Source organism: Diadema antillarum, unplaced genomic scaffold, assembly GCF_040938485.1.
Source record: "Diadema antillarum isolate AM-2024a unplaced genomic scaffold, OU_Dant_1.0 scf00000201, whole genome shotgun sequence".
NCBI lineage: Eukaryota > Metazoa > Echinodermata > Echinoidea > Diadematoida > Diadematidae > Diadema > Diadema antillarum.
In genome coordinates this window covers 234,450-248,027 of record NW_027271090.1, presented here as the reverse complement: position 1 = coordinate 248,027, position 13,578 = coordinate 234,450, and positions in this window count along the sequence as shown.

Here is a 13,578-nt window from a genome sequence, read left to right as displayed (position 1 = left end):
ATAACATATTGAAATTTGGGTGAAAATTGGCAAAGGATTAGTGAGATACGCTCGAGTAAACTTGAAATTTGATGACGTCATTTTGAAAATTTACTTTTTTTACTTTATTAAGAAATTTGATATCTTTTAGTCATTTTATCAGCATAGCCAGCCCATGAAATGACATGTACAACTCATCAGCTTTCAGAATATGTAAAGAAAATGGGGGGTCACCGTCCATCCTGACGAGTAAAATCCGATTTAAAATTGGCGTTTTTTTGGCATAGTTGCACTGTGTATCCCCATTGACGCACGCGCGGAATTTTGAATTTGACGGGCCCGTATGACGTCATATTGAGTCGGATCGACTTGAAACTTGGTAGAAATATTCCTTGACATTTCGGACATCCGATCCGTGTGAAAAAACTGAAAATTTCTATTTCATATTAGCTGTGCGTGCGTATATGTGCGCGCGCGTACGCGTCCGTCCAATTTTTTCAATTTTTCAAAAAATGCTCCAAATGGTCTGAAACGTGTGCAAAAAAAATTTGAGCTGGATTTGAGCATACAAATATTTCAACGCGCGCGTACGCGCGCGTTTTAAGAGAAAAATGAATTTTGAGAATATGAGTAAAATGCGCATAACTTGAAATATATGTGACGTAAATTTCATTGAAATATTTCATTCCATTAATGAGATATGCATGAAAATGTGTTTTCATATAATGACGTCATAGTGACGTCACGGTCGACTGATCACTATGATTTTACTTGCGCTGTCGTCTTTGGGACATGATACATATATGGTATGAGTTTGACATTGAGAGGCAATGCACTTTCTGAGCTAACCTCTGCACAACTTTTGAGGAGAAATAAAGAAGAAGAAGAAGAAGAAGAACTAGAGATTGTAATTTGTCATCACTGACAAATTAAGGTGATCCGATTTTTTTATCAATGATTCGAGTCCTGATCGCAATAGGCATGACCATACAAGTTTCATCTCTGTTTAGAGACATTGTCCGTGTGATGTTTGCATTCTCATTTAGAAAAGGGAGTCATATCTGCCATCTTTGGTACCAAATTCTGTATACACTGAATAACGAAGATACAGCAATGAATACATATGACCTTTGACCCACCTTTGCACTCCCAAGATTGCATCTGATGAAATAGTGGTTATTTTGTGAAATGATTCTCGCGACATCGTCGATACGTGTGAAAAATATGGGAAAGATAGGACAGGTATTCACTAAGATACAAGATGAAACATTTATGACCTTTGACCCTAATTTACATACCCAAGATGTTGTCCGATCTAGTAGTTGTTATTTTATGAAATAATGTACGAGACATGAACTAAACATGTGCAAAATATGGGGGTGATAGGGCGTGTTTTTCTTGAGTTATTGCAAAGAAAGTTGCAGAAAGAAAGAAATATCTCAATACATAGAAGATAAGCTTTAATTTCAACCAATTTTTTATCGTCATCCCGACATCGTATGAAAAAACAAAGGAAATAAAACGATAGCGCAAAGTCTCAGCTACAACATATTAAAATCTGGGAGAAATTCACCGAAGGGTAAGTGAGCTAGTGCTCGATAAAGACAATCATGTCAATTTTCACATTAAAGAAAATTCCCTCCCATAGAGATAACACGTCATAACGAAGATACAAAAAGAAGTACATATGACCTTTGACCTCAAATTGTACAGACAAGATGGCATCTGAGTAAAAAGTGGTTATTTTGTGAAATGATCCTTGTAACATGGTCTTTGCGTATGCAAAATATGGGAAAGATAGGACATGTATTCACTAAGATACAGGGTGAAACACTTATGACCTTTGACCCTAATTTACATACCCAAGATGGTGTCCGATCAAGTAGTTGTTATTTTATGAAATAATTCACGTGACATGAACTAAACATGTGCAAAATATAGAAGTGATAGAGGCTGTTTTTCTTGAGTTATTGCAAAGAAAGTTGCAGAAAGAAAGAAATATCTCAATACATCGAAGATAAGCCTGAATTTCAACCCAATTTTTTGACGTGATTCTGACATCGTATGAAAAAACAAAGGGCACACTTACGGTAGCGTAAAGTCTCAGCTACAACATATTAAAATCTGGGAGAAATTTACCGAAGCTTAAGTGAGCTAGTGCTCGATAAAGATAGTCATGTCAATTTTCATTTCCAGAAAAACTGCACTCCCATAGAGATAACACGTAAACTGGTCAAATTTGACAAGATTACTTTTAATCCATTTTTACGAGGTGATACCGTTATCCAATCAAAATATTGTAATTTTATGTTTGAAAGAACATTAAATAAGCTACATCATACTGAAATCTGGGTGAAAATTGACAAAGGACTAGTGAGATATGCTCGAATGAACTTGAAATTTGATGACGTCATTTTGAAAATTTACTTTTTTTACTTTATTAAGAAATTTGATATCTTTTAATCATTTTGTCAGCATTGCCACCCCATGAAATGACATGTACAACTCATCAGCTTTCAAAATATGTACAGAAAATGGGGGGTCACCGTCCATCCTGACGAGTAAAATCGGATTTAAAATTGGCAGTTTTTTGGCATAGTTGCACTGTATATCGCCATTGACGCGCGCGCGGAATTTCAACTTTGACGGGCCCGTATGACGTCATATTGAGTCGGATTGATTTGAAACTTGGTATAAATATTCCTCAACATTTCAGACATCCGATCAAAGTGAAAAAACTGGAAATTTCAATTGCACATGAGCTGTGCGTGCGTATATGCGCGCGCGCGTACGCGTCCGTCCGATTTTTTCAATTTTTCAAAAAATGCTCCAAATGGTCTGAAACGTGTGCAAAAAAATTTTGAGCTCGATTGGAGCATACAAATATTTCAACGCGCGCGTACGCGCACGTTTTAAGAGAATATATGAATTTTGAGAACATGAGTAGAATGCGCATAATTTGAAATATATGTGACGTAAATTTCATTGAAAAATTTCATTCCATTAATGAGATATGATTGAGAATGTGTTTTCATATAATGACGTCATAGTGACGTCACGGTCAACTGATCACATTGATACATTAGATTTGTCGTCTTTGGGACATGATGCATACATGGTATGATTTTGAAATTGATAGGCAGCGGACTTTCTGAGCTAACCTCTGCACAACTTTTGCGGAGAAATAAAGAAAGAAAGAAGAAGAAAGAATCCGTACAGATACAGAAGGTGATCCGAAGGATACTCGGATCACCTAACTAGAGATTGTAATTTGTCATCACTGACAAATTAAGGTGATCCGATTTTTTTTATCAATGATTCGAGTCCTGATCGCAATAGGCATGACCATACAAGTTTCATCTCTGTTTAGAGACATTGGCCGTGTGATGTTTGCATTCTCATTTAGAAAAGGGAGTCATATCTGCCATCTTTGGTACCAAATTCTGTATACACTGAATAACGAAGATACAGCAATGAATACATATGACCTTTGACCCACCTTTGCACTCCCAAGATTGCATCTGATGAAATAGTGATTATTTTGTGAAATGATTCTCGCGACATCGTCTATACGTGTGAAAAATATGGGAAAGATAGGACAGGTATTCACTAAGATACAAGATGAAACATTTATGACCTTTGACCCTAATTTACATACCCAAGATGTTGTCCGATCTAGTAGTTGTTATTTTATGAAATAATGTACGAGACATGAACTAAACATGTGCAAAATATGGGGGTGATAGGGCGTGTTTTTCTTGAGTTATTGCAAAGAAAGTTGCAGAAAGAAAGAAATATCTCAATACATAGAAGATAAGCTTTAATTTCAAGCAATTTTTTATCGTCATCCCGACATCGTATGAAAAAACAAAGGAAACGAAACGATAGCGCAAAGTCTCAGCTACAACATATTAAAATCTGGGAGAAATTCACCGAAGTGTAAGTGAGCTAGTGCTCGATAAAGACAATCATGTCAATTTTCACATTAAAGAAAATTCCCTCCAATAGAGATAACACGTCATAACGAAGATACAAAAAGAAGTACATATGACCTTTGACCTCAATTTGCACAGACAAGATGGCATCTGAGTAAAAAGTGGTTATTTTGTGAAATGATCCTTGTAACATGGTCTTTGCGTATGCAAAATATGGGAAAGATAGGACATGTATTCACTAAGATACAGGGTGAAACACTTATGACCTTTGACCCTAATTTACATACCCAAGATGGTGTCCGATCAAGTAGTTGTTATTTTATGAAATAATTCACGTGACATGAACTAAACATGTGCAAAATATAGAAGTGATAGAGGCCGTTTTTCTTGAGTTATTGCAAAGAAAGTTGCAGAAAGAAAGAAATATCTCAATACATCGAAGATAAGCCTGAATTTCAACCCAATTTTTTGACGTGATTCTGACATCGTATGAAAAAACAAAGGGCACACTTACGGTAGCGTAAAGTCTCAGCTACAACATATGAAAATCTGGGAGAAATTTACCGAAGCTTAAGTGAGCTAGTGCTCGATAAAGATAGTCATGTCAATTTTCATTTCCAGAAAAACTGCACTCCCATAGAGATAACACGTAAACTGGTCAAATTTGACAAGATTACTTTTAATCCATTTTTACGAGGTGATACCGTTATCCAATCAAAATATTGTAATTTTATGTTTGACAGAACATTAAATAAGCTACATCATACTGAAATCTGGGTGAAAATTGACAAAGGACTAGTGAGATATGCTCGAATGAACTTGAAATTTGATGACGTCATTTTGAAAATTTACTTTTTTTACTTTATTAAGAAATTTGATATCTTTTAATCATTTTGTCAGCATTGCCACCCCATGAAATGACATGTACAACTCATCAGCTTTCAAAATATGTACAGAAAATGGGGGGTCACCGTCCATCCTGACGAGTAAAATCGGATTTAAAATTGGCAGTTTTTTGGCATAGTTGCACTGTATATCGCCATTGACGCGCGCGCGGAATTTCAACTTTGACGGGCCCGTATGACGTCATATTGAGTCGGATTGATTTGAAACTTGGTATAAATATTCCTTAACATTTCAGACATCCGATCAAAGTGAAAAAACTGGAAATTTCAATTGCACATGAGCTGTGCGTGCGTATATGCGCGCGCGCGTACGCGTCCGTCCGATTTTTTCAATTTTTCAAAAAATGCTCCAAATGGTCTGAAACGTGTGCAAAAAAATTTTGAGCTCGATTGGAGCATACAAATATTTCAACGCGCGCGTACGCGCACGTTTTAAGAGAAAATATGAATTTTGAGAACATGAGTAGAATGCGCATAATTTGAAATATATGTGACGTAAATTTCATTGAAAAATTTCATTCCATTAATGAGATATGATTGAGAATGTGTTTTCATATTATGACGTCATAGTGACGTCACGGTCCACTGATCACAATGATACATTAGATTTGTCGTTTTTGGGACATGATGCATACATGGTATAATTTTGAAATTGATAGGCAGCGGACTTTCTGAGCTAACCTCTGCACAACTTTTGCGGAGAAATAAAGAAACAAAGAAGAAGAAAGAATCCGTACAGATACAGAAGGTGATCCGAAGGATACTCGGATCACCTAATTATCAAGTGATGATTTTGCAGTTCTTCAATCATGCCAAACTGGAGAGCAATGTGAGGATGCACTGCATATATATTCTTCAAACAAACAAGTAAATGACTGGAATAAAATAATGCTTCACAAGAAATGCACAAATATCATCTGTCTTGATGCAGAAGATTTTGAACTTGGCGATAAGGGTAAAAACAAAGCATGTGACAAGCCACGGAGATGTACTAAAGCTTCTTTGCCAGCATATCTTTGGGTTGCTGAAAATTCTAGAGTGATGCTGATCAAAAATGTGAATGTGACCAAAGGTTTATCAAATGGCTGCATTGGCACTGTAACTGACTTAGTAAGAGTAAATGAAAATGCCAGACCCTCAAGTGTGCTTGTGAAATTTGACAATGAAAAAGTAGGAACACAGTCAATAGAAATGCAACAGGAATCAATTGGGAAAAAATATACGAGGAAACAATTTCCCTTGAAATTAGCATATGCATGCACAATACATAAAGTACAGGGCATGACAATGGAAAAAGCTGTTGTTTCTCTGAAAAATATATTTTTGCCCGGACAAGCATATGTTGCTCTGAGCCGTGTCACATCAATACGTGGACTAACTATTGAAGATTTTGATCCCAAAGTTATATATTGCAATCCAACTGTTAAAGAAAGTTTAGAAAACATGCCAACATTTGTTGATGAAAAGAGCTTTGATAATGATGTTTCTGTTGCGACTCTGAATATAATGCTACATAACATTCAAGGTCTTAAAGCACATTTCAAAGATATCCAATCAAACCTCCTATGTAGAAATTCTGATATTATTTGTTTAACTGAAACTTGGCTTAATGATGACATTTTTGATGTGAATTTAGATCATTTTAAAATGTACAATCAACCTCGGTCAAAATCTTATTCAGATGAAAGTCCCTTATTTTCGGCACTGAAAAATCAAGCACATGGTGGAGTTGCAGTGTACAGTAAAATCAAATCTATTAGTAGGCTGGATTTACATGTCAATAATCTAGAATATATTACATTTGCAGTAACTTGTCCTTCATGTCTCATTTCTGTGATATATAGACCTCCCAGATATGATAAGAAACAATTTTGTGAGAAACTGAAGAGACTACTCGTAGAATTGCAGCAGAGAAGTACGAAACGCATAGTTATTGGTGACTTCAATGAAAATCTCAGACAAGGTTCAAGTGATTCATGTGTGCATAAATTGATGTATTCTTACGGATATCAACAACATGTACTTGATGCTACAACAGAAGGTAATACATTGATTGATCATGTATATAGCACAGGTATAGACTCACTTCATGTTGAAGTTATTCCACTTTACTACAGTTACCATGAGGCTATCAGAATACAGTTCTGATGAGTGATGTCTTGAGTTTACGCAAAGTAATGTGGCACATATATTCAAATCAATTGATATTTATTTTCTTTTGTCATCATATTTCCTTTTGTAATACAGAATGAGGAAAATAAAAAAGTGTGAATAGGACAGAGCATACAGCAATTCAAAAACAAATGAGTAGAAGTGATACTTATGATCAATACTGAGGTGTTTGAAGTTAAAAAAAAAAATTGCAATGAGTAAAACATGTGAAGTATGGAGGGTTCCACTGGGAAGATTATGCTTGTGAATATGAAACAAGACTTCAACAAAAGTATGACTACTAGTACTACAGAAAACAGCGACATTATGAGACAGAAAGTGACAATTCAGTGATTATAGACTTCCTAAATATGACCCAAAAATAATGTGAGAAATTATGGAAATTAGTTGTTGAATTGCACCAAATAAGCACAAAAAGCATAGTTATTGGTGAATTTAATGAAATTCTCAGACAAGGTTCAAGTGATTTGCTTGGCATAATTTGATGTGTTCTTATGAATATCAACAACATGAAGTTGATGCTACAACAGAAGGTGGCACATTTATCGGTCATGTATGTAGTATAGGTATTAATGATCTCACCATTGAAGTTATTCGCCTTTACTACAGTTACCATGAAGCTATTTGAATACTGTTTCACTGAACTTGTTTTTACTAATAACATTAGATGTTTATTCAAGGTTTTTTTCACAATGCTGAAATCAAATGAAATATATTTTCATCTTTCATCATACATATTTTTATGATGTTATGGAGAATAGATGAAATATGATGAATGAAATGAACAGAATGTTCAACAGTAGTGAAACCTTATGATAATATTAAATTGTAATGAATACTGAAGTGATTGAAGTGAGGAAAACAGTGTGCCATGAGCAAAGTGTGCAAAGGGTGGAGAGATCCACTGAAGCGACCTTGATTGTGCACAGGAAACAAAACTTGGGCAACAATAAAAGTACTACATAACACATTGACATTATAAAGAAAAAATAAATAGACAACGACAAGAGCATGCAACAGAAACAATGATCTTTGATTGCTTGTTGAAAGAAATGTGGGCTTGCATGTCAAGAAGAAGGAAAAACACATAAATTGTGTAATTGCAAAAATGATTTAAAGGACTGTAATTATAATGTTACATGTATGTCAGCAATAGTGGTGATATTAAAAATTTATGAAGTGGTAATGCTGAATCTAGGTGAGAATTATCAACCCTTTTCACAAAGCAGTAGCTGAGCTGGTAGTTGCTCTTCTCTAAATATCATTGTTGGAAATGTAACTATAAAAGGAAGATACAAGTTCAGTATGGAACAGAAATAAAACAAAAGACAGAAAATGGAATTGAAATAGAATAGACAAAGAATAAAAATAGAACAGGCACAACAGAAATAAAACATAGCCCAGAAAATGACAGTGCAGAAAGGTAGATTTTGGCATAATAATCATTTTGAAAAATATTTTTTTTCAGAGAATTAAATGCTGATAATGATAAGTTTGTGTTACTATTTGATGAGCGTTTAGAGCTGAGGAAAATCAAATTGTAAATGCTGATGAAAGTGCTTTGAAATAAATGGAAAAAGTAGGAGTTGCATTTATATGTGCAAAACCTGATCAATAGGCATATGTTGTAATTGATAGAAATGAATATTTCACCAGAGAAGATAGAGTGAAATCCATGAGTGATCATGTATGTGGTGCAAGAATTGTATTTATTACGTAAACATTATGAGCTACATAGCACAAGTTTTGATTGATTTCATGCAAATTTATGAAAAATGTTTTGAGTTTTCAAACCCCTGTTTCTCAAACATTTGCTTTCATTGATTGATGTCATTGTTTCTCTTTAGCACCCATGGTAGTGAGAATAAAGCACTGGCCAAAATGAAAAAAGCATCAATTAGGTGTATTTCATCTAGGTGTTTATGGCTAACATCTTTATGTCTTTACATTTGCCTGGTGAATGATGAACTGGTCTGTGCTTGTGCCGCAATCATGTCCAGCCTTGTACCCAAGTGTTTCCACCGGTGAGTTTTATTTCTTTTTTGCTTTTTTTTCCCCCTACTTTTTGTCAGATTTGTATGCATTTAACTTTTCACACAACTTTTTGACAAAATCAGGCTCAATCATACTCAGTGTTCAAATTAAATTCTCACAATAATCTCTCCAGGTGTGTTTTTAAGCTGTATTAGCATAACCTGTAGAATTATGCATACACAGGTGTTTCTTCAGAATTATTTTTTTTTCCCCTGAAATGTTTGTAATATATGTTCTATCATCTAAAGTCTGTGATCTGAAACAGTTTGTTAATTCCATATTACATTTATGAAATGTTATTCACATATTCCTTATTCTTATAAATGTGACTGTACAAGTGTAGTTTTGTTCTGTCCAATTTACATCGTAGCTAAACATGATATACATCCAGAGAACTATGATGTATATGCTGTACTCCTGTAAGAGAAATAGGTGTATGTATTCATGAAAAGAAAGGTTAACATAAAAGGTGATGTGATGTTATGTGAAGTTGTGAATGTTTCAGTACAGTTGTGTTCGCAAGTTATGACTACAAGAAATTGGTTGTATCTGTCTAAAATATGTAAAACATAATGTAACTTTCTTCGTAACATTTGTGATAATGATATTTATGTTCTCCCATTCTAACAACACATATTTCAGTTCTTTCATTTTATCGATGTTAAAAGATAAGCAGTGTACTTCATTTGTAACAGTATGTTGTTTATGTATTTTAAAGCAGGGTCTTGACCAACAGAGAGAACACACCAGCTTTGCTTTGCAGCGTTGGTGTAGCACAGGGAGTAGAACTCTACTGGTTAAAGGCTCAAAACCAGTCAATTGGACCAGGTGTGGATCGCATCTATTTCAACTGTGTGGACAGCTGTCAATCTTGGATCAAACTTGGTTGACATGCAAGCACTTCATATCAGATGATAACAGATGAGCAACGTAATAGTTTCTCAGGACTTCCACTCTCTTCCATCTACAATAATTCTAAGCACAGTGAACAGTATGCATGATAAATGCAAAAGCAAAGGGTATAAATGTAATTGAAGTATTGTGGAATGATTTACGCAACATAAAATACCTCAATAATTATTAATTTTATGTTTATGTGGTGGTAATCAGATCATGTGTAGTATTGGAAGGTACGGTAAGTTAGCCATAGTGGCATGTTAAGCCACCGTCCCTGGAGACACTCAAGTGGTAACGTGTTAATGACCCATAGCATAATCATTTACACCACCATATTGTTTTCGTGATTGACACAGAAACGTCTTTGATTAAGGGCAAAACCAAAATGTAGACCATAAAAGTAGAAGTATGTGAAATGCAAATGTGCAGTATTTTTACATTTTTCCATTATGGATCAAAGCTATGACTTAGATATTAGATGATGATTGTGAGAAGCAAGTGTGGGTCTTTTTTTCTGTTTTATCCTTTGAATAATTGCAAAGATGCAAAGTTTAAAAAAAATTAACAACAAGATTTTCATGACTTAGTGTCTTTGCGCTCGCGCAAACGAGAAGGGTATTCCCCCTCCCACAGTAAGGAGCCTTTTTTAAATTTGTAGCTGTTAATAAAGGATCTGGTGCATAATTAAGTGACTATTGTTTGCTAATTTGGCATGATGAAGGGAAATACACCTTCAATTGCAAGCATCACTTCAATCCTTTTAGCTACACTCCTCATTTTTGGTTCAAGTTGCAATTTCACTTGATGTCTGAGAAAAATGGGTACTATGTGTGAAATCGTGAGACAGACCCTAAATGCATGAGTCTCACCATAATGAGAGACTTGGTCTGTAATTGATGCATATATTTTGTGTATGCACATATATGTAAACCTTCAGTAATGCTCTAGGTGTGGGGTTAGTTGAGGAAGACTCTATGACCCTGTTTACAGTGTGGGGCTGCACCATGCTGCGGCCAAGCCGTGGTTGAGCATAACCTCAATTGCGAGGCCAAGCCCCGCAATTTTGTTCCTTTACACTACTGGGCTCGGCCGCGCTTTTATTTCAAACCTTTTAATATTTTGTCATAGTGGCGCTCTACTTGTAAACAAACACAATTCGGTGTTGTCTGGTTTTCAGACCCTTTGCCAACTGAATTTCATGGCAACGAAATCACCGTTCGGGCAAAGGCCTTTTCTGAAGGGAAAGATCCTTTGCAGGACAAGATCACATTAAACTATGCTAGTTTTCGATGTTGAGGGGGTTAATATCCTGAATAGTGAAATAGTACAAGTACGGGGTTTGGAAACCAGAATAAAATTGGCAGCGCATTTGGCCCCATTTGCGTTTACACAGAGAAAAAGGCCAGGCTCAGCCGCGGCTTAGCCACCTCCAGAGCGAGGCCAAATGCAAGGCCAACTTTGGCCTTGCATTTGGCCTTTTGCACGTTTACACTGAAATGGAGGTTGGCTGGGCTATCGTTGAACTGCGGCCAAGCCTCGCATCGTAAACAGGGTCTATGTGGCAAATTGAGCTATGGCTCAACTTGCCCTAAAGACCTGCATTCATGTCCATGGTACAATTGAAAACATAGTTGAGACCATGGACAATTTGTATGGAGCACTAGGCGTGGTGTGGCCTATTTTGTTAGGAAATTAGTCATTTGTCAACGTAATGACCATTTCTTTAAAAAATGTTCATTTCATTCAACATTTTGAAACATTACAAAGTGACTGATTTTGTAATGAAATAGGCCATGCAATATTTAAGGCTCTATTCAAATAGTCCATGATTTCAATTTTACCATCTTCATAAATTTATGCCATAAAGTCTAGCACATTTTACTAAATATAATGCGTGTAATCACTTCATACTTTTAAATACTTCTGAGATATGAAACTAAAAAAAAGAAGTCCATTTGATTTATGTTGGATAGTAAAAAACAAAACAAAAAACAAAAACATGTTTTTTAAAGAGAGTTTCAAAACTTACACTGCTTCTCTGTGTGGGAGTAGCAAGTAAGCACTACATGTAGCTACCTCGAATTTTTCCAGAGGATTAATTGCAATGGCATGACACAAATTTCTGCAAGACACTCAGTTATTTCTGATGCATCATGCGAAAAACAAAAATTGACCCATAATACCTTACATTCACCAAGTGCAGATAAAGTAAAATTTTAAACCATTTGAGGGTTTTCATGAAACAAGAATGGAATTTGTGTGTAGAATATGTTTCAGTGGTAATTCTAGATGCTGCATTTTTCTGGGGAAAAATATATTTGAAGAGGTTGCTTTGTCATATTTAGAATTGTTGAATATTGTCATTTGAATTGAATCAAATGATGGAAAAATCTTTTGTGTTATAAATTGTGCATTAGGAAATTTAGTGTCCATATAACATATTGTCAATGTGACTTGAAAGAAAATGATGGCCATGTTGAAAGTAGCTCTCATTGCTTATTCAATATTTTGTTTCATTGTAAGTGTAATCAATTCCAGCAGTATTGATGTTTTAGTTATATGTTTTAATAGATATTTATTGCCTACATATCAGATATGACCTGTGACAAAAGTGGTGCCATTTTTGTAGCTGCTTGCTTTCTTCAAGAAAGCTGCCATTGTTAATTGATGTTTTTTGATATTGTTTATAAAGGTTTAAAGTTGAAGGGAAGAAATGTTTCTCTTTTGTATTATAAATCACAGATCAGCAGTTTCTACTGTTTTTATATTCAGCTGAGCATTGGTTAGTGTCAAAAAAGGCTGCCATTGTCATAATGATTGCCATTGTTTATTTGAAATTCTTTGACATTGTCAAATCAATTTAAGGATTGGAACTATTTGTATGTGTGAGTGTGTGTGTGTGTGTGTGTGTGTGTGTGTATAAATCAGGAATTTCATTGTCCATGTTTTAGTTAAAGTGGCAAATAATTGAGTCAATATTGTGACAAGTCAATTTTTAAAGCCATGATGCGCCAAGTAATGGACATCATGAAGACTGTAGTTGATGTCCTGAACCCCGGTCAGATTCCAGTCCTTACATGTAATCAAGCACTCTACACTATGGCAAAGGGGGTCCAATGGAGCAGCCCTAGAAGTTATATTCCAGGGATTATTCCATAGTGATTTTTGGTTGACGATGCGTTTTGAGGATATCCTGACTCATATCACATTGTGTCAGATCTAAACACACATTGCAGCAGATAGGATCAACCCAGTCCTGAATGCAGTTTGCAGAGCTATCTCTGGATGTCTGCAACCAACAAGAGTAGATGACCTTTATTAACTGTGTGGTATTGCCCCACCACACATCAGGCGAGAGGTCTCAGCACAGATGGAGAAAACCAAGCAAGAAGTTAACCCTCGCCACCCACTCTACAATCGCGAACTTGCTAAAAAGAGACTCAAATCCAGACGCAGTTTTCTCCATTCAACCGAATCCCTTGATGGCACCGCCCACGGTCGAAGGATTACCCTATGGTCCAACCACCTCCAGTCTGTGACGAATAAGCTCTCCTATGGACCAAGTGAATCACTCCCTCCGGGTTCAAGTGAGGCATGGCCCACCTGGTCATGCCTGAATCGCCTACGGACAAGAACAGGACGATGCAAAGTCCTCA